The following is a 22,545-nucleotide window of genomic DNA, read 5'->3' as shown; positions in this document are numbered from 1 at the left end:
TCCCTTCAAATATCTTAATTTTCTTTTTTTTGTTTGCACGTCTCCTTTGGTGCAAATTGAAATCTTGCAACCAAGCATATTGCTTGCATGATGTCTCACATTGATGTTGTGACATATAGTAGGATTCTAATCATTTTCTTTTATAGTGTTTGATTTTCTTTTGGAAATTCATCATCTTTGCTCAATTTACATCATGTGATCGTGGGTGTATTGACAAGTGCATAGTGTTCGATTATGAATTTATTCAACATATCCTTGATATATTTGTTTTGAGAAATGAATATGCCTTTGCTAGATTAAGAAAGCTACAAACCTATGAAGAATGATAATTCTCCGAGCATGGACATCTCATATTCTTTTTGAATTTCTTTTGCAAAATTTCAATTCATTCAATTAGCATTACTTCCAAAAACGATATCATCCACATAAAGCAAAATGATTAACAGATTTTGATTTTCTATTTCGATGTAAATATTGTTGTATGTTGCTCCTCTTTTGAAACTTCTTGTTGTAGGTATTTTTCAAGTCTCGAATACCAAGTTCTAGGAGTTTTCTTTAATCCATATTGTGGTTTTATTTTTTGTAGTTTGCATACACGATCTTCTTTTTCTAACAATTGAAATCCTTTTGGTTGTTCAATATATACTTCTTCTATAATTTGATTTAGAAATGTTGAATTGGCATCCATTTGATAGGCTTTGAAGTTCTTGAAATACGCAAATGCCAAAAACATTTTGATTACTTCTAATCTTGCAACTAGAGAAAAGGTTTCTTCAAAGTCAATACCCTCAACTTGAGCATAGACCAATCTTGTGTCATTTCTTACTACTTGTCCATCTTCATTCAACTTGTTTATGAAGACCTATTTGGTGCTAATCACATTCTTTTCTTTTGATCCAAGCACAAGTTCTCATGTCCCATTCTTCTCAATTTGATTCGATTCTTATACCATAGCATTAACAAAATGCTTATCTTCACTGGCTTGTGTAAATTTCTTAGGCTCTATTTTGGATAGAAAATAAACATTTTCTTGTTTTGGTGTACTTACCAATCCTATTCAATTCCAAACTCATGTATCTGTATCATAAAAAAAAATGCTTTTCTGGATGATATTGGTATTCTATTTCTTCTTCTTTCTTTTCTTATTCCTCTTTTTCTTCCTTTTCTCGTTTTTGTAGATTGTCTCATTCGGGTCTTTATTTTTTTGCAAGTTTTCTTTTTGAGGTATTGCTTCAACCACTTTTACATCAATACTTTCTACCACCTTTCATAGAGTTTTGTCATAACATTGTACGCCTTGCTTCCAAATGCATAGCCAAGAAAGATATCTTCATTTGTTCTAGAATCAAACTTGCCTAAATTATCTTCATTTATTTTTATATACAACTTACTCCCAAATACTTTGAAGTATTAGACTATTCATCTACATATCCATGATTCATGAAGTGTCTTATCATTGTTCACTCTAATTTGTGCTCTTTCCAAAATGTAGACCACTATGTTGACTGCTTCTCCCAAAAAGGTTTCTAGAAGTTTGGATTCATTCAACATTATTATTAACAATTTTTAGGTATTAAAACATTTGATGCACAAAAATCATGAAATGTGAATCTTTATATAAGAAGCACTTATACAATTTATCTTTGTAAATATTTTGTAAACTTCATCCTACAAAGTATGCACCAACTTACAACTTTTATAGGTACCAACCTATAGGATATTTCAGTCCCCTAGCTGAGCACCAACTCAGCAAATTCATAGGCACCAACCTACAGGAGAATCTAATCCCCTCAGTTGAGCACCAACTCAACAATTTGTAGGCACCAACCTACTTCTTCAAGATACTTCACAACTTCTCCTAGTTCACACAAATTGCCTTTGTTTAGTAGAAGTTGTTGCCCAGCCATTTCACTTTTAGGTTTTCACCTTCAACCCTAGTCACAACTCCCTGTCCTTCCTATACTCTTTCTTTTCTCTTTAACTTGGCATGAATCTTCAGCTTGGATTGGCTTTCCACTTGGCTTGTCTCTTCAAATTTTGCTTAGCTCCAATTGGGCTTACCACAGACAGTTCCTACTCTCACATGACATCAAAAATATAGACCCAACCTTCAAATATTTGTGGTCACCAGAAAATTCTCATAAGGACTAACAACATACCTTCTTTAGCAAAGTTCGACTTCCTTTTCTAGTCTTTGTTTTTCACTTGTACACAACAACTTTGGGATACTCTTTATAGGTGTCATCATCGACAAACCCCAATAGTTAGTTTCATATACTATTTTTTCAACTCAAAAAATCCTCTACAACTCATATCAACTAATTACTTTGTTGATCACTTTCAATATTTAGGCTTATTGTCTATTCAAAATAGGATCTTCCCTCCTGGCAACTTGTACCCACACTATACCATTTTTCTTGCTGTTCCAACACTTAGTTAGCCATTACAAATTTGTTGTCACTCCATTTTAAGGCGCCCTACATGCCTATGTTATAGACAAATAGGGCTTGGCCTCCTCCAATAATAGTTTGGGTAAACACATAGAATACCACAAAAGAATAAAAAGACAATAAGCTTGGTAATATTCCTTAGCTCATATCTGTGTCAACTCAGCTCTCTTCTCCTTCAACTCGGCCCTGATTTAATTCGATTGGATATGTTATCCTTCAGATAGACTGTGATTTTCCTTCAATTCGGCCCTATGGTCTGTCACAAACCTTATTACTCATCCACCGATTTAATTTCTTAAATGAGCCACACAAGTGGCATATTTATGCTAGTTTAAACAATGTATTTTGTTAAGGGGGTGACCTGTCTTCTAGCAGGGTTGACTTGACTGCTAACTAGGTAATGAATACATATAACAAATTGTTAGATAAATGATGGGGCCGACCCTGATTGACTTGTTATTTCCCTTGCAGGTAATGTTTTCCTTGATCTAGGTGGTCCATACAACAAAACCTTTTGTTTGGATCTTTAGGCCTATGTAATGGAAGAATAAAAAACTCAAAATTATTGTTGAACCTTTTCTGACCTTACAATTGATTCAAAGGTTACATCAATAGCGTTTGTATTAATAACATCACAAGCTATCACATCCTTAGGGTTTGCAAACTAGACATTTTGATTGCCATCATCATTTTGAGTCTCTCCTTGACTTCATCATTATTCTTTTCTCTTGGATTTGATATCAATGAAAATACTTACTCAACAACATATTTCAGCTTATTTTGTTTAGGAGACTTTATTATGTTGCTTCTAAAATCATGTGCTATGTGCCCATAGTTATTGCACTTATAACATCCTGTATTGTAATCTAGTAGGGGAGAAAATATATTATAGTTTCTATCAACAAACCCATGAAAACTTCCAATTTTTTTGCTCCCATAATCATTCTTTGAAAACTTATAAGATCATCTATTTCTATCTCTCACATGATCACTTCTTGAACAAGCTCTACAATCTATTTCTTTATGACCAAAATTATTGCAAGAAAAACAACCATGGAAGAGATTTTGGTATTGGGTTTTGAAAGGCCTTCTCGGTGGAACAACTCTTCTAAACTCATTCTTATTGTTCATGTGAGATGAATCAAGTTTTTGCTAGTCCTCATTTCCTTTCCTATTGTTTTCTTCATTGTTTATGGATTATTTTAGAAAATTAGAATAACTTTTAGGATTTTCTTCATTTTCTTTTTATGATGACTTTATGATCTTAATGTTTGCATCTCCCTTGAGGGTATATTGTTTTTGGTTGTGACCAAGACATGTTGACTATTGGTGACATTTAGAAACTAAGAATATTATCTAATATTTTAGCACTCTTTTTAAACTTCAAGCTTCTATTTAACTAATCAATTGTTTTCTCTAGTTCCTTTCTTAAGAAAACAATTTCAACTTCTAGCTTCTCACATTTTTCTTCATTTTCTTTCAATTGAGTTCTCGCCACTTCTTTTATCATTTTTGCTTCTTCTAGTTGAGTCTCACGATGATAGTTAATTTTTTGTTTCATTGACATCGTGATCCTTATTTTCACGTTTTTGCAATTGCTCCTACGTTTTATTCTTTCCCCTAAGCTTGTCTATTTCTTCTGAGTTACTAATGAATTTTTATTCAAGATTCGCTTCCCCGTCAATCTGTTCTTCCAAATCTGACTATTCTTTTCGATTTTCTTCATTTTCTTTATTAGTATAATTTCTATTCATTGCTACGAATTCGAATTCTTTTTGGTCAATATCAAAAACATATTCATCACTTTCTTCAGATGACTCCTCTATAGATTAAAAACTCTTCTTCTTGGTACATTTTCCTCTTCTATGGCTATAAGGTTTGCTTTTTATTGTAATGCTCTTTGTTATCATCATTATCTTCCCTTTTTGAATACGTACATGTAATGGAAAAATGTCCTACTCTACCATAATTAAAACATTTGAAGGGCAGCTTATCTCTGTATTTGTTAGATATTTTTAGCCTTCTTACAAATTGTGCTTCTTTTGTATCTGATTCATGACAACAATCATAGAGTTGTGTTCTTTTGTCTTCTTTGATGGTTTGAAATTTGCTTCATTTTGTGCTAGTTTTTCTTTTTATGTCCTCATTTTATAGGCAATAGGAATCCCATTTAGCTCAGCTAATGTTAGTTTCTCTAGATCCTTCATTTCTTTAATGGCAGAGACTTTGACATCAAATCTTAAGGGGAGTGACTTTATCATGTTTTTCACAATCATTTGCTCTTCAAATTTCTCACCAAGCCCTTTATTGGTGTTGACAATTTCATCCACACAGAGGAAATAAGCTGCAATATTTTCTTTGTCTTTCATTTTCAAACTCTTGAACTACCATCTATGAGTTTGGGGCTTTGCCTTCTTGACCTTGTCCTCGCCTTCATAGATATTTTTAATTTTGTCCCAAAATTCTTTTTCCAATAAACAATGCATCGCCTTGACAAATTATGATTCTAATAGATCACACAAGATAACATCCATGGATTTTGCATTATGATCACTGGCCTTCTTCTCAATTGTATCTGTTGGAGGAGATTTTGGGGTATAACGAGTCATGACTGATTGCCAAATATAAAACCCAAGGGCCATTAGATAATGAATCTACATCATTATACTCTAGAATGCATAGTTTGTTCCATCAAACGATGGGGCTCTATTTGTGGAGAAACCTTCTTGACTAGTCATGTGTGCTCTCTAAGTCTACCTTCCATTGATTAGACTATTTTCAAAGGAAACTGCTATGATACCCATTAGAAGAAATTTGAACTAAAAAATGGGCCTCAAAACAAAAAATGTACTAATAAAATTAACTTTAGAAGAACCAATAGGATTCAAGATGATGACCCACATCGAAAAATGTTGAAAATACATGAAAAAATGTGTGCATGTATTTTCAATTTTTTTATGTGGATCTACTCAAAAGTATGCAGAGTGGGTACTTGTTGGATGTGGAATTTAAATTTCCCATCCAATGGATGTCTACACTTGACATTTGAGCAAACCTAAAATGAGATAAACCAAAAATACAAATAAAATAGTTTCCTTCATTTTTTATTTAAAAAGTCATCTCTTATTTTATTATTTTCCTTAGGAGGCCCATTTTAGACGTCAAAATTTCCCTAATGAATTGTTAAGCACACACTTATACAAAGAGTTTGAGTGCATGGGGAGGTGTAGGTGAATCCGTATAATACAATTTTTACATATTCAAACATTCATAAACCATAAGAAAACAATCACATATGAGATCTATCAACTGCAAAACATGAAACACAATATTTACATGGAAAACCTTTCGAGAGAACCACAAAACTTGTTTTTATAATTCTTAGTAGGCACCAACCTTCTGGAGACACCAATCCCCATTGTTGTGAATATTTGTAGGCACCAACCTACTAGAGACACCAATCTCCACTGTTGTGAATATTTGTAGGCACCAACCTACTTCACCAAGTTCGTTTTCTACTCTTTCCTTCACCTTGTTCACTTGCTACTTTTGTCTTCATCGAGTTTGCTTGCTACTTCTTCCTTCACTAGGTATAATTTCTACTTCTGCCTTCACCAGGTCTACTCACTAATTCCTTCACCGAGTCTGTTTTTTATTCTTCCTTCGCGGAGTCTTCTTTCTACTTCTGCGTTCACCAAGTTTGCTTCTCCCAAAACTTGTTGCTTAGTGCCTCTTCCCAAGAATGAACTTGTACAACATGCAATGTATCCAATTTTGAAAACATGATTATGAAATTTACCTAGGTTACTTATGTATGTCTCCTTGGATCTTTAAAATTTTCACAATAAGTCTTAGAAAATAAGTTACAACAAAAATTCCAAGCTAACCTCTTTTGAACTGATTTCAGGATCATTCAGAAATCCTAACTTCCATAAGCCATATCCCAAAAAGTATAGTGACCCTATTGTAGCAGCTGCAACCAACCTCCAAAATTTTTCCTATGCTTTGTTTTGGAGCCTCCCTTCAAAACCATAGTAGCTCATCTTGCACTGATCCCGGTACTTGTGCTTTGATTGAGCCTCATCCTTCACATCTTGGCTTGTGTTTTCTTACTTGGTTTACTGTCTAACCCACAAATCGATCTCTTGACTTGGTTTCATCCAATTCCAAGCTTGCCTTATAGAACTGTGCAATCCTTGAGGGAAACCAACCTTTCTCTCAGGAATTGCGCAGTCCAAGCTCACAGTGAGCCTTGAGCTCAAGAATTGCGTAGTGCTAGTTGACAACCAGCCTTCAGTTGGGAAATTGCGCAGAGCATGAGAGGCAGCCCAAAGCCACTCAACCTAGAACGAAGCCTTTTGCTCAAAAGCTACCTAGTGCATGAAACAGAGAGTTTCCTGGTTCCTCCTAGAACTGTGCAATCTCTTTGGGCAATGCAAGGCAACTTTTCCCAAAAAAATAAAAAATAAAAAAGAGAAAAAAACCTCCCTAAAAATAGGGATCTATTTTTAGTAGCTCGAAGGAGGCACTTGAGTTATTTTGGACACTGTCACCAAGTGTCCCTTTTACCTTGATTTTTTGCCTTCGCGTCATAAACCCTAAATTGACCAAACCTATTTAATTGATGCTACCAAATATCATTGGCACATTCGATCTTGGAGCTCTGGTATTCCTTAGGAGATCAAGTAACCTTCGGTGCAATTGTCGTCGCTTTTCTGGGTAAGTATTCCTTTTCTAGCCTTTTGTTGATTTTCTGTCGTTTTTTGTTATTTAGCTTGTGAGAGTGTTGTTTCACTTGTTCCTTTGAATGACTGCTGGTGTTTTAACTTTTTTTAACTTGTAGAAGTGTCGTTTCAATTTTTAGAATGCCTTTCCCAAGTGTCACGTGTATTTCCCATTTTTTCACTAGTGATCGTCGTTGCGGCGACTCCCTTCACGTGCTTCGTTTTCCTTCAGTTTGATTGATTCCTACACTTTTTTCACTTCATGAATCATCACTTAGTCATATTTTCACTCAACATCACATCATCCTTCAAATCTACTTGATTTCACAATCCCCTTGGGCAAATATGGGCTCCCCTTGCCCGAATCTTGTATTTCCTTGCATGTACTGCGCATTCTGGGAGCTCAAGGCCTCTACCTTGGCTTCTGGAATTGTGCAAAGGAAGCCTTGGCCTGGCTCCAACTACACACTGTGCAGTTCTAGGAGCCAGCCTCCCAGCTTGCCCACTGAGATTGCGCAATGCACAGTCTCTCTCGGCCCTGGCCCAAGATTGAACTGTGCATTGCGCAATTCTAGTCAGCAAGCCTCCCTGCTCACTGTTGGGATTGCGCAATCCACAGTTCCAGCGAGCAGCCAGTGACCTCTGTGAACCATAATTGCACAGTTTTCCCCATCATGAGCCTAGTTTGTTTCTTGGTATTGTCTTGAAGTTGCTTTTGGTTTTAAGATAACATTTGCCTGCCATGAGTGTCCTCTTTGTCTCTAGGCACAACAATTGTTGAGAATCTCTCTAGCAGTTACAGTTAACATGGCGTCCAAGAGAGATGCATCAAAGGAAACCATCGAGAGCAGTATTGGGAAGCAGTTGAGCAGATATCAGTTAATCTACCAGTTTATGCAGACACTTAATTGTTCATTGAGAAAGGTACAACATTAACACGGCAACAAATCAAGGATACTTTCGCAAAGGACTTCAAGGAAGACTTAGAGGATCGAAAGGTTTACCTTAGCATACACTGGTCATGATTATAAAAAGTTGCATGCAGGTACCCCGTTTTCCAATGTGCCTACATTATCAGCTAGATAGTTTCACACGCAGATGAAAGGATTATGACATTAAGCGGTGCCAACAAGATAGAGCTTGCCACTTTCAGGGCGAATAACTTTCAGCATATATATCATTTACTTCAGTCGGTGAAGCGCATGGATTCATTTTTCTATGCTACCCATAGCTTTGTGAACACTATAGACATCATCAAGCGTTGGGTGAAAGAGTCGTCAAAGTTCATACAAACAACCAATCATGTTTACAAGACAAAGTCCCTCAGGAAGGCTTATCAATTCTTAATCATATTTGCATGCAGAATATACAGTCAAGAGAACACATAAACCTTTCATGAAGGTTAGGTAGTCGTGTTGGACCAGTTGGTGAATGATGGAAATCCATTCAACTAGTCGGAATCCGCCTAAGAATGAGCAAGCGAGATTCTACATGTCCACATACTTGATGCAATATGTGCCCAGCAGTAGTTTCCTGGCATGAGCTGAACATAGACACTTAAGGAGACTATCATCAATGTTTATTACAAGTTTCTTTCTAGCTGCAACTATCAAGGAGTGATAGCAAAGTTAACTGCCATTTAATCATTATGTTGTACAAGCTAATCTTTGAGTAGGACCCACCTTGCATGTACCAAGAAGCAATGGAGGCGATAGTGAACATCACATATTGGTATGCCTCACCAGGTGGCACCTTCATCAGAGTGTATGGTGGAGAGAAGCCTCTGCATGTTCTACCAAGGTATGCCACTGACAAGTTGGTCATGCATGAGGTCTCATATCACCTTTCCGTAGGGTTGTAAGTAGGATTACATAGGAAGAAGAAGGCACCATGGCCTACTCTTCCTTTTCCGATCATATTGTACAATATTAAGAGCTTGAAGGATGAAAATACTGAAGCTAAGGAGATAGTAGGAGAAGAGGATTGTATAGGCCCGGAGGAAGCACTTCCCGGATATTCACACATCACATGCATTCATCAAGGAAAGGGTGATAGTGCAGACATCAGAAAGCATCCAGCTACCCTTGTCGATGCTACCTTGGCCTATGTAGGAACAATGAACTCAAATGTTAAGTTCTTGTTGGCCGAGAATGAACAAATGGAAAAGAACTTGCAGGCTGCTAGGTGACAGGCAGAACAAATTCAAGAGCAGAGAGCAGTTTCCGCAATGGGAGAGATGAGCAAAGTGATACTTGCTGAAGTATCAACACTTGAAACTATCATGTCGAAGTTGTACGACAAATTTGTCAACGTGCATAAAGCAATTGTCTGTTTGCATGGCTTACAACAGTGGAGCAAAGAGTTTGTTCAAACTCTGAGGAATATACATGCTGCCATCGCCCATGTGCAAGAGTGGACAATCTGGTACAAAGGAGCCCCACTTCACTTTCAAAGAAGATGAATCCATGGGAAGAGTTGGAGAAAGCACAGGTCTGGATGTTGATCCAAAACTATGAGCAGATCGCCCCATTCGTCAGCAATGTACAAGCCTCATATGTGTGGTTGTACAAGAGTTTGGATGTCATGGTGAGAATGCACAGGATCCTGTCAATTGGTTCCCTCACTGAGGCTAGACCCAAGAACCAAGTCCGACTAGAGATCGATGGGTACATGGAGTAGCTAAGGTGAGAGGCCACCAGGGATGACTTGGATTTGAGTGCACATAACATGAAGAAGTACATTGGTGGCCCTGTCATGGTCAACACCATGCTGCACATGCTTCAATACGAGTTGGATACAAGTTCCAAGACTAGATACCCAGATGTCATGGAGGCAAGAGTCTGCTATTAGAAAGACACCATCAAGCAGTTTGGGGACATCATCACACAATACCAAGCTTGGCATCAATATGTGACCGAGAAGCACCAAGTGGAGGTTGCTGAGTTGGTATTTCCCCAAACTTCAGAGTCATAATGTTTTGTCTTGTTAGGTTGTCTCTAGCCTATTTTTCTTACATTGTTACATGTGGAAAATTTAATATTGTTTGTAAATATGTTGAAAGTTAATTTCCAAGTGTCATTAGTGGAATGTGAAAGGTCATCATGTTATGTAATGACTTATTTTTAAAAAAGTTGAAGAGTCATGGGAGTAGTCAAAGAGTCACAAAGGGGAATGTCAAGGGTCACCCTACCCTTTGTTATAAATAGAACCTCGTAATTCATAGAATTGGATTTTGGAAGCCAAGATTTTGGTTAGGTTAGGCTTAGAAAAGGCTTGGGAGTATTGTGACGAGCCTTGGCTTCTCCACAGCGTAGAGCGAGTATACTTCTTTGGAGGAGCAGGTGTTCTTGACTGTAATGTTCCATTATTGGGGCTAGTGGTCGTCAATGGTGTATGTATGGATGGAACTTTCACTTATAATAATAATATCAAAGCCAACATGCTTTCATGCATATGTTGTTATTGTAGTTGGACTATTTTGGTTGCTTTAGCAATGTATGTTGTTTAAATTACACATTTTCTTATGAACTATTTTGTATGCAATTGTACAAATCTTGTTGAATGTGTGTTGTTGGGTTAACCAGTCACTTTAATTTGTGGACTATTCTGCATTTTATCTTGTGATGTCATTCCGCTTGTGTGTTCATTTCAAGCCGCATACTATTACAGGCTTCTATGGGGCACACTTCCTTTTCCGCTTTGTATGTTAGAACCTTCATGCATCGCACTTGACTCTCCGCAGGGTCACACACTTTCTCTCACCCAAAGTTATCATACTTACCTCTACGTGCTACCACGGTCAAGGCATTACACTACCACCCATTGCTCGGACTCTTACTCTAAACGGTTTGAGGTCTAGTTCAGACTTCTTATCGGGGAGATCCCCTTAATTTTGGCAGGTCCAACATCATCAACATTTCTGGCGCTAGAAGGAGGGCCAGATGATAAGTTGAGCCCTCGAAGTCAATTTTGAATTTCTGCACATATTTCATGACTTTTGTTGAAATCATAACCCCGACATGTTTCTCTCACGCCATTAATTTTGAAGCATTGGTGAGCATTATAGATGCCTTGTCCAAATATAAGTCCAATGGAAATAATGGAACACCCTTTTTCAGGCACATAGTGGCCTTCGCTGGCTTTTGTGATAGGCATGATGTCCCCTCAGATGACATTGCATATAGGTTGTTCGTTTTCACGTTCGAAGGGCGCGCAAAGTGATAGTGTCACAACTTGCCCGTAGCCCCTATACACCTTTTTGATCAAATGTTCAGTGAATTATGTCATGCTTTCATTATGTATAACCGTAAAGCACTTAATCAAAAAAAATTTGTGAAAATCAGCCAGCGAATCTCTTGAACACTTTCATGACCATTTTCTTCATTACTATTATGAATTTCTTGAAGATGAAGTTGACTAGAAATTTTTGGAGCAAAGATTTCAGTATCTTGTTCACATTTATGAGAATCCACACGAGTTAGACTCTTTCGAGCCTCTCCCAACATACCTCAGTGTTAGAGATTCTAAATCTGAGACGGACAAGGTTGTTGTCCCAAGTGACCCTTCGTCCCCTTCTCAACAAACAAATCTAGTTCCACAGGTCGAGGTGGGAGAAGTTGAGCCTCCACATGTTCATCTGTCACCATATCCTCATACCCCACGTGCTTTGGATTTCTGCACATATTTGGTTGGCAAGCCCGATGGTTGTCATGTGGTTTCATCTCCTCATTTTTCATCCTTCGGTTCCTTTGACCCTTTGGATTTTGGTGTGTTCTGTTCATCCATCTCAGATCTCACATGTGATGTTCATGAGGATCAAGTACTAGACAGAGTTGGTGTTGAACAACCAACCTGCGCTATCATTTTTTATGAGTATGTCTAGGAGTCTGAACAAGAATTTGTGGTGGAGGATGACCTCCTTCTGTCTGCACCTCGTTCGCTTTATCCTGACATCTTCCACGATTCTTCTATTTTTGTTCCATCTTGTGAAAATTCATTTCCGGATTTTTCTATTTCTGATCATTCACAGAACACGTGGGATGCCAATTCTTCATTCTATTGTGGAGAGGACAAATCTTTCTTCCTGGATCCTCCCAATCTCTCATCTTACATTTTTGGGAACGTAGAGGCTGAAACTTCTCGTTTTTCATCATCCCCTCTTTATGATTCGTCAAATCATGAGGATGTCGTTGTCCATCATATTGATTTTTCTTATTGTGGTTGTTGTGATATTTTCATTCATTCATCTGATCACGATTCTGATTTGTCTATTGTTGATCTTTCTAAGCCACCGGTCTTTGATGATCCATCTTCTGATGAATTGGAAACTCCTTAAGTTTTTGAGGCACTTTAGCCCAAGATGATGGTTATCTCAGGTTCTCATAGCCTTAAGGTTAGTTCCACTTCTGATAAAAAATTTGATGAATCTCCGTAGGCTCCTCATCACTCTGTTGATTACACTGAAAATCAATCTATTTCACAGTTTTCGTATCCTCCATCAGAATGACACAATCCTATTTCTCATGCATTGGAGTAGTCGTACGTAGCAAGGATTGTTGCAAAACGGATTTTTTCTTCTTTCTTTATGTTTGCTCGTCTTTCAAGTTCAAAGGTTTGTACATGATTGTCTTCCATGCGCAATGTGACAGGACACCATCATATGTCCACAGTGTGCCTTTCATGTGCTTTCTGTATTTACTTTTTTGTGGATGCACTCAAGCTTTGAATGATTTTCTTTACATTGTTGTATATTTCTTGGTTGGTTTGCTTGCATATATTTCTTGTCAATCATGTTGTTGCCTACATGAGCTAACCAATGTGCCAGTGGCGACATTGGAAATATCACTTCACGTGAGATGGTCTATGCTTTGCTTAGGTTAGGAGTAGTAGTGTTCTGATTTTCTTGTTTGTTTTTTGGATTTGCTTACTTTGTTTTGCTTTGTCTTGCTTCTTTCCTTTTTTGTTTGCTTCTGCACTCGTATGTTAGTTCTGCATGAAACTGTGTTTGGCTTCTTAGACAAGCAAGGTGAAATCCAAGAGGAACTTGTACATCTATCAACACTTGGTTATTTATCTATTCCCTCTTTTTATGTGAATCTTTCATTTCGATGATACCTTGATGGAAAATACGTTTCTTTTAGAGAGAATCACGGTGGAATCACAATGTTTGCACTCTTAACTAGTACCGCCTACTCTAATTGATTTTCTATATTCAGTTAACCCTTGTCAAGTCAGTCAAGTAGAGTAAGGAGAGAGAAAAAAACCTTAACAAATATGTCAGAGGTATATATAAATATCCTTCTCTGAAGGGACAACCTCTTCTTCTCTCAATAAGTCGGGATCCCTCTTTCGCCTCATGAAATAAATAAGTGCCTATGCATAGTTCTTTGAAAAATGAAAAAAATAAAATAAAGAGCGAAAGAAGAGAAAGGTTTCATGTGCAGAGAGGCGAAGCAAGTAACTCCGTCAGGGTACTATCCAGGCTCATTGGTCGCGATGCAATACTTGTGTTCCTGAAGTGACTCCGTCGGGGTACTGTTAAGGCATGCTGGCAGTGGATCAACACCATACATGCAACTAAAAATCTGACAGCCTATATTACTTATGCATTTATACACCCCTCATCCCCAATCAAAACAACTCAGTTTGACTTGGATTGGTATGTGTGTTGTCGATAAAGAGAATGGTAGGGAGTTCATCTTTAACTCAAGCTAGTGAAGAAGCCATGATACTCGAAGAACTGAACAATACTTCCGGAATTGTTAGACTCGATTTGCACGAGACACGGTCCATACATAGAGTTGGAGTTCTACTAGTGGGTTGCCAATGTTGTAGTGGCTACAACCACCCTCCAAAAATTTGCTTATGTTTTGTTTTAGAGCCTCCCTTTTAAACCATAGCAGCTCATCTTGAACTGATCCAGGTACTTGTGCTTTGATTGAGCCTCATCCTTTGCATCTTAGCTTGTGTTTGCTTACTTGGTTTATTGTCTAACCCACAAGTCGATCTCTTGACTTGGTTTCATCCAATTCTATGCTTTCCTTAGAGAATTGCGCAATCCTTGAAGGCAACCAGCCTTGCTCTCGAAAATTGCGTAGTCCAAGATGATAGTGAGCCTTGAGCTCAAGAATTTCACAGTGCTGTTTGAAAACCAACCTTTAGCTGGGAAATTACGCAAACCATGAGAGGTAGCCTAGAGCCACTCAACCCAGAAATTGCGCAGAAGCCTTTCTGCTCAGAAGTTGCCCAGTGCATGAACAAGAGAGTTGTCTGGTTCCTCCCAGAACTGCACAATCTCTCCAAGCAATGCATGGAATATTTTCCTTAAAAGGCAAAAATAAAAAAGAAAAAAATCATCCCTCAAAAATAGGGATCTATTTTTAGCATCCCGAAGGAGGCACTTGAGTTATTTTGGAAACTATCGCCAAGTGTCACATTTTCCATTGATTTTTGACCTTTGCATCATAAACCCTAAATTGACCAAATATACTTAATCAACGCTACCAAAGCTCATTTTCACATTCGATCTTGGAGATCTAGCATTCCCCAGGAGATCAAGGAACCTTCAGTGTGATTTTTGTCACTTTTCCGGGTAAGTCTTGCTTTTCTAGCCTTTTGTTGCTTTCTTGTCAGTTTTTTTGTTTCGCTTGTGAGAGTGTTGTTTCACTTGTTTATTTGAACGAATGTTGGCTTTTTAACTTGTTTTAAATTGTAGAAGTGGTGTTTCAAGTATTAGAATGTCTTTCCCAAGTGTCGCATGTATTTTCCTGTTTTTGCACCAGTGGTCGTCATTGCGGCAACTCCCTTCACATGCTTCATTTTCCTTCAATTTAATTGATTCATGCACTTGTTTCACTTGCATGCATCATCACTTAGTTAGATATGCACTCAACATCACATCATCCTTCATATCTTCTCGATTTCACACTCCCCTTGGGCAGATCTAGGCTCCCCTTGCCTGGATCTTTTATTTCCTTGCATGCACTATGCATTCTGGGAGCTCAAGGCCTCTGCCTTGGTTTCTAGAATTGCGTAAAGGCTAGTTTGGCCTGGCTCCAACCACACACTACGCAGTTCCAAGAGCCATCCTCCCAGCTTGGCCATTGATATTGTGAAATGTGAAATATCTCCCGGCCCTAGCCCAATACTGAACTATGCATTGTGCAGTTCCAGTCAGCAAGCCTCCCCACTGATTGTTGGGATTGCACAATGCGCAGTTCGAGCAGGAAACTAGTGACCTTTGTGAACCATAATTGCACATTTTGTCCCATCATGAGTCTGGTTTATTGCTTGGTCTTGTCTTGAAGTTGCTTTTGGTTTTAAGCTAACATTTGCCTACCATGAGTGTCCTCTTTGTCTCCAGTTGAGCATCTCTCTAGCATTTACAGTTAACATGACATCCAAGAGAGCTGCATCAAAAGAAACTGTTGAGAGAAATAGTAGGGAGGTAGTTGAGCAGACATCAGTTAATCTACCAATTTATGCAGACACTCAGTTGTTCATTGAGAAGGGTACAACATTAACATGGCAACAAATCAAGGATACTTTTGTAGAGGACTTCAAGGAAGACTTAGAGGATCGATAGGTTTACCTTAGCATCCACCAGTCAAGATTATACAAGGTTGCATGCAGGTACCCCATCTTCCCATGTGTGGACATTATCAACTGGATAGTCTCACACACAGATGAAAGGATTATGACATTGATCAGTTCTAGTGGGATAGAACTTGCTACTTTCAAGGTGAAGAACTTTCAACAGATGTATCATTAACCTCAGTCGGTGAAGTGCATGGATTCATTTTTCTATGCTACCCACAACTTTGTGAACACTAGAGACATCGTCAAGCACTAGGTGAAAGAGTCGTCAAAGTTCATACAAACACCCAATAATGTTTACAAGAAAAAGTCTCTCAGGAAGGCTTATCAATTCTTGATCATCTTTACATTCAGAATATATGGTCAAGAGAACACAAAAACCTTTCTTGAAGTTTGGGTAATTGTGTTGGACTAGTTGGTGAATGATGGGAAGTCATTCAACTAGTCGGACGTGTTGGCTCATCAGTTGAAGATCCATGTGACTAACGCTTGAAATCCTCCTAAGAATGAGCAAGTGAGATTCTACATGTCCACATACTTACTTCATGCAATCTGTGCCCAATAGCAGTTTCTTGGCATGAGCTGGACATGGACACCTAAGGAGATTGTCATCAATGTTTATTGCAAGTTGATTTCCGATTGCAGCTATCGAGGAGTGATGGCAATGCTAACTAACCATTTCATCATCCTGTTGTACAAGCTAATCTTTGAGAAGGATCCACCTTACATGTCCCAAGAAGCAATGGAGGCGATAGTGAACATCGCAGATTGGTATGCCTCACCAGGTGGCACCTTCATCAGAGTGTATGGCAAAGAGAAGTCTCTAAATGTTCTACCAAGGTATGCCACTGACAATTTGGTCAGGCAAGAGGTCTTATATCACATCTCCATAGGGTTCTCAGCAGGATTGCATAGGAATAAGAAGGTACCATGGCCCGCTCTTCCTTTGCCGATCGTATTGTATGAGATTAAGATCTTGAAGGATGTAGATGACGAAGCTATGGAGATAGTAGGATTCGAGTTCGATAACAAAGACATTAGGGGAGTTTTGAGGTCTAAAATGGGCCTCCTAAGAAAAATGTACAATCAAAATAAACTTTGTAAGAACCAATAGGATTCAAGATGATGATGTCAACCATGGGGAATGATTCACCATTTTTGGAGTATAAAAAGTAAAAAGATTAAAAAATAATAAAATAATAAAACTACTTTTTCAACTCATATTTTCAATTTATCTCCCTAAGGTTTTACTCAAATTTCAAGCGGGAGTACTCGTTGGATGAAAAATTTAATTTCTCATACAAGGAGTACCCATGTTGCATACATTTGATGGACCCTACTACACAAAAAAATGAAAAATACATGAAAAAATGTGCTTGCAATCATGATTTTCATGTATTTCTCATTTTTCGTGTAGTAGGGTCCATCAAAAGTATGAAACATGGGTACTCCTTGGATGAGGAATCAAATTCTGCGTCCAAAGAGTGTTTCCACTCGAAATTTGAGTAAACCCATAGGGAGATAAGTTGAAAATATGAATTGAAAAAATAGTGTTTTCTTTTTTCCCTCTAAAATGTGATGATGTAATCTAATCTTATTTTATTATTTCCACTATTATTTTATAATTTCCTTAGGAGGCTCATTTTAGACCTCAAAATTCCCCTAATGACTTCAATCTGTATGATCCTCAAGGTATTTTCAAGGACCACTTTGCGAGAGTGTAGTTTCCATGGATCCACATGACATTTCACTCACACGAGGAGGACCCTTGGAGGTACTGCTACAATGTCTCCAAACTCCATGAGTCGTTTAGTATAGAAACAAGTTGGAAAGTTGCTCTACAGACAATAGTAGGATAGGAAGCAACAATAAAAGCAGCAATCCAATGTAGGACAAGGGTAAGATGAAGATTTTTGAGAACCCAAAGGTAGACAAAAGCTGCAAGATGAGGGCATATCCTATCATGGAAAAAGAATCTTTAGCAACGGATAAAGAGAGAAAAGTGAAGGAAGAGAGAAAAGAAGAGGTTGCAGGAAGCAGAATTGAAGTTGCAGGAGACTGAGAAGAAGTTGAAGGAAGAACATGAGATGAGGAGGAGAGAAATAGAAGAGAAGCATAAACATGAAGAAGAACAAAGGCAGGGAATGATGATAGAGCAAACATCACCCATATAGGTTGAGGAGTCAGAATAGCCGACAACGGAAGAAGAGGGCGAACAGATGCAACATCGGGAGCTTGCTCATCAAATTGAGAAATTGATTGAAGTGACAGACACGGAGTTGGAGAAGGAGCCACAAAATGAAGACACTAACCTTATGCCACAAACACCAGAGGTCACCTCTTAGTCTCCACCACCTCCAGTGTCAGAACTAGTCTTGGGCGAGCAAGGAGAATTTTTTCTCCTTGAAGGTGATCTGGTCATGGATGTGTACAATCTATCATTTGATGAGTTGCAGAAGAGGATTGTACAGGCACCGAGGAAGCACTTCTCAGATGATCATGCATCACTAACATTCATCGAGGAAAGGGTGATATTGCCAGACATCAGAAAACATCCAGCTTCCCTTGTCGATGCTACCTTGGCCTGTGTAGGAGCAACAAGCTCAAATGTTAAGTAATTGTTGGCCGAGAATGAACAAATTGCAAAGAACTTGCAGGCTATCAGGCAAGAGGCATAATAAGTTTGAGAGCAGAGTGTAGTTTCTGCAATGGGAGAGATGAGGAAAGTGATACTCATTAAAGTATCAACACTTGAGACTATCATGCGGAAGCACTATGATGGATTTGTCATCGTGCATAAAGCAGTTGTCTGTGTGCATGACTTACCACAACGGAGCAAAGATTTTGTTCAAACTCTCACGAACATACATGTTGCCATCACCCATGTGCAAAAGTGGACAATGAGGTACAAAGGCGGGTCGCTTCACTTGCCAAAGAAGATGAAGTCGTAGGCAGAGCTTGAGGAAACAAAGGTCCAGTTGTTGATCCAGAACTATGAGCAACTTGCCCCATTCATCAGCGGCCTATAGGCCTCATATGCACAGTTGTACAAGAGTTTGGATGTCATTGTGAGAACGCACAAGATCTCGTCAATCGGTTCCCTCATCGAGGCTAGACCCAAGAACCAAGTCTGGCTAGATATTGATGGGTACATGGAGCAGCTAAGGCGAGAGGCCACCAAGGATGACTTGGAGTTGAGCGCACATAACATGCAGAAGTACATTGGTGGTCTTGTCATGGTCAACACCATGTTGCACATGCTTCAGGACGAGTTGGATACAGGTTCCAAGACCATATACCCAAATGGTATGGAGGTAAGTGTATGCTATTAGAAAGACACCATTAAGCAATTTGGGGACACCATCACACAGCACCAAGTTTGGCATCAATATGTGGTCGAGAAGCACCAAGTGGAGGTTGTCAAGTTGGTCTTTCCCAAAACTTTGGAGTCATAGTGTTTTGTCTTGTTAGGTTATCTCTAACCTATTTGTCTTACATGGGTACATGTGGAAATTGTAATATTATTTTAAAATATGTTGTAAGTGAAATTCCAAGTGTCATTAATGGAATGTGAAAGGTTATCATGTTATGTAATGAGTTATTTGTAAAGAATTTAAAGGGTCATGAGGGTAGTCAAAGAGTCACAAAGGGGAATGTCAAGTGTCACCCCACCCTTTGTTATAAATAGAACCTCATAACTTATAGAACGGGCTTTTGGGAGCCAAAATTTTGGCTACGCTTAGGCTTAGAAAAGGCTTGGGAGTATTGAAATGAGTCTTGGCTTCTCCATAGCGTAGAGAAAGTATACTTCTTTGGAGGAGTAGGTGTTCTTTATTGTAATGTTCCACTATTGGGGCTAGTGGTCGTCGATGGTGTATGTATGGATGGAACTTTCACTTATAATAATAATATCATAGCCAACATGTTTTCATGCATATGTTGTTATTGTAGTTAGACTATTATGGTTTCTTTAGCAATGTATGTTGTTTAACTTACGCATTTGCTTGTATGCAATTGCACGAATATTTTTGAATGCGTGTTATTGGATTAACCTGTCACTTTAATTTGTGGACTATTCCGCATTTTAGCTTGTGATGTCATTCCGCTTGTGTGTTCCTTTCAAGTTTCGTACTATTACAAGCTTTTAAGGGGCACACTTCCTTTTCCCCTTTGTGTGTTAGAACCTTCATGCATCACACTTGACTCTTTGTAGGGTTAAACACTTGTTCTCACCCAAAGTTATCATACTTACCTCTGCACGCTGCCGTGGTCAAGGCATTACACTACCACTCACTGCTGGGACTCCTACTCCAAACGACTTGACATCTAGTTGGGACTTCTTAATGGGGAGATCCCTTGATGTTGGCGAGTCCAGCACCATCAACAAAACCAAAGTTTGGAATTTTTACCACGAGTACCTAAAGATCTTGCCTTTGTCTCCTCAAAATTTCATAGTCTAAAACATCTTAGAAAACAAGTTATAGCGAAAATTTCAAACTTGCTTATTTGAAACTGATTACAAGATCATTAAAAAACTCTAACTTCTACAAGGCATATCTATGAAATTATAGCAAATTAAAGATTGAAATTTGTATCACATGTACCTACAGATATCACCTTTGTGTCATTGAGATTTCATAGTCTAAAACATCTTAGAAAATAAGTTATAGCGAAAATGTCAAACTGACCTGTTTGAAGCATATTTTAGGAGCATTCAAAAACCCTAACTTCCACCGGCTATATCTCTGAAATTATAGTAAACCAAAGTCTATGATATTTTACCACAGACACTTACAGATCTCATCTCTATCTCCTCAAGATTTCATAGTCTAAAACATCTCAGGAAATAAGTTATAGTGGAAATGCCAAACTAACATGTTTGAAGCATATTTCAGGAGCATTCAGAAGCCCTAGCTTCCTCAAAACATATTTCCAAAAGTATAGCAAACCAATACTTGAAATTTTTACGCATGTACACAAATATGTTACCTCTATCTCTCAAAACATCATGGTCTAAAACATCACAGCGGAAAAGATACAACAAAAATACCAAAATGACTCATTCACTTCGCAAATCACATTTTAGCTCCACCTTTAAAACTCCAAGAGTATTCCCCAACTTCTCTTGTGCACCTAAAATCTCTTATTTGTTTGGATGATCTTCAAATGCACTCATCAATCCTTTATTTATAGTGTTTATGAATTCACTTATGGGACCTACTTGTAAAATTGGTTAGTCGAATTAATAAAATCTTTCAGATCTCCTTATTCATTTAGAATTAGTGTAATATATCATTGAAATATCTCGAATAATATTTTCAACCATATCTCTTATGCTCCCATTTGAGCAAGGTATTTAAAGTAAAAAAGCATTCAAAGATGTCAAGTCCCACTAGCACAACCGGTTGAGGATGGGCCTCGTTAGCAAGGCGACCCAAGATCAAACCTCGTGGAGGTTGTTGCACATGTGCTAGGAGGAGGATACATGCTAAAATCCAATCAACTTAGGGTTGGTGTGGCCCAAGTCAAGTGCGATCCCTGGGTGATTTTGATGGCTTAGATGACCCTGGGTCGTGGTTTCTCAAGCCATGGGTCAAGCCTAGAGGAACACATACAACTTGACAAAAAAAGGCATTCAAAGATAAGGTATCTAAATTGGGCATTAAAAAAACAAACAAACAAACAAAACAAAATTTTGGGTATCTAAACAATATTTCCAACAAACATTATATTAATAACCATCCATGTAAATTTTGAAACTCCACAATTTTTACACTTAGTCTTCTAAAAGTATACTTTGAAATGTTTAGTTTTCAATTAATTTGGCCACCTAGCAACTCATGCATTAGATATGAGTCACAATGAATTACATTTTAATTCATGATCAATGTTCAATATATTTTATTACTGTTTGCATTGTGACAAGCTGGATCATACATGGTTGCAATAAAGATCCAATGCAATGCATGGTTTATTCTCACAATTTTTGTACATATATTAATATTTTTAATAATTTTTATTCAATATTTTGTACTTTGGACATGTTACTAACTAAATTATTAATGAATAAAGAGTTAATTGGAAGTTGTTTTAACAAATATGGCTATTTTTCACAGATAGTATAACATTGTTTCATTTATGACATTTAATCATCAAATTTGTATAACAGTTGTTGGTCACATTCCCTTATCCACATCATGAAAGATGAATTTCCTCCACATTACATATTAATGGTAAAGATTTTCATCTAGTGGCATCGTGTTTTTAAATGATATTTTTATCTTTGTCACATTCATACAATAACCATTATTTAATCATTACTTGATTGTGTATTGCTCACATTTATTGTGTATTACTCATTTAAGGGTAATGTATAAGGACCATTACAAATTAACCACCTAAACATAATGTCAAATTATCTTTAATATTAACTAAAAGGTTTTGTATAAGGATCATAGCACATTAAGCACTCAAGTGAAAAATCAAACAATAATTGTATCCATAAACCAACTTGATTTGAACAATAAGTTAAATCAATAAATAAATATTAATTTGATAGAAAAATAGCTCATTCATCAATAGAATAAATTCAAAAGTTATAAACATGAAAACATATGTTAATGCATAAATTTAACAGTGTTGAATGTGAAAACATGTTTCAATACGTAATTTCAAAAGTATGAAATGTGAAAACATACCTAATCATGTTAGGCCAAGATCTTGATGTTGAATTTAGTCCTAAGGATGTTGTCCAACAGTTAGGTGGGGAGGTTTGG

This window comes from Pinus tabuliformis, chromosome X, assembly GCF_031772625.1.
Source record: "Pinus tabuliformis cultivar Carrire ecotype Pingquan chromosome X, CPIR1, whole genome shotgun sequence".
Taxonomy (NCBI): Eukaryota; Viridiplantae; Streptophyta; class Pinopsida; order Pinales; family Pinaceae; genus Pinus; species Pinus tabuliformis.
This window is presented reverse-complemented; position numbering follows the sequence as displayed.